The 629-nt window shown below is 49.4% G+C and overlaps 1 protein-coding gene across 1 annotated transcript in view; it reads left to right on the forward strand.

Annotated features, from left to right (window-relative positions):
• NXPH1 (neurexophilin 1) overlaps positions 1-629 on the forward strand; it is a 141,461-nt gene that overhangs the window by 3,618 nt on the left and 137,214 nt on the right. The gene's annotated exons all lie outside the window — the stretch shown is intronic.

A 629-nucleotide genomic window follows, 5' to 3' on the forward strand; every position in this document is an offset into this window, starting at 1 on the left:
CCATACCCCCCCGCGGTCAGGTTGTTTCGCGGGGGGAGCGTCCCCCCGCAGAGCTTTGTCCGAGCAGAGCAGCTGCGGGGCTGCCGGGCGCCTTGTTTTTGCAGGGGGGATGGCATTGGCAGAGGAGCTTGGAAACAGCTTGCTAACCTCCTTCCCGTGCCGGGCTGGGATTTTAAGGTCTGGTTTCACACCGTCACTGTGGTTTGGAGGCCTTCTGACAGCCGAGCAGAGCTTTCCTGCAAAAGTGATGTGAATAATAGAGATTTAAAATTGTCCTCAGCGGTGGCACACTTGGCACGGTATTTGCTGAGGGGGTAAACAGGGGGTTAGTGGCTCCAGAGTTTGTGTACATTTAATTTCGCTCTGTGTCGCACTGTTTGCGGTCATTTCACCCCGGTTAATGAAAGCTATGGAGAATGTGAAGAGATATCACGTGCCGGCGAATAAAAGTTTATTTTTTTTTTCCTTCTTTCTTTTTTTAAAGATAGTTGCTGATTGTGTCCTACTTTGTCGTGGGAGGAAAAACAACCCCTCTATAGGCAGCGAAGATAAAAGAAAACAAAAGGGAGAGAAGGCATTGTCCTATCATAATCACCACCCACAGTATTTTCTCAGAGGCATTTGGTGCT

Source organism: Egretta garzetta, unplaced genomic scaffold (genome assembly GCF_000687185.1).
Source record: "Egretta garzetta isolate BGI_Z169 unplaced genomic scaffold, ASM68718v1 scaffold30, whole genome shotgun sequence".
NCBI classification, from domain to species: domain Eukaryota; kingdom Metazoa; phylum Chordata; class Aves; order Pelecaniformes; family Ardeidae; genus Egretta; species Egretta garzetta.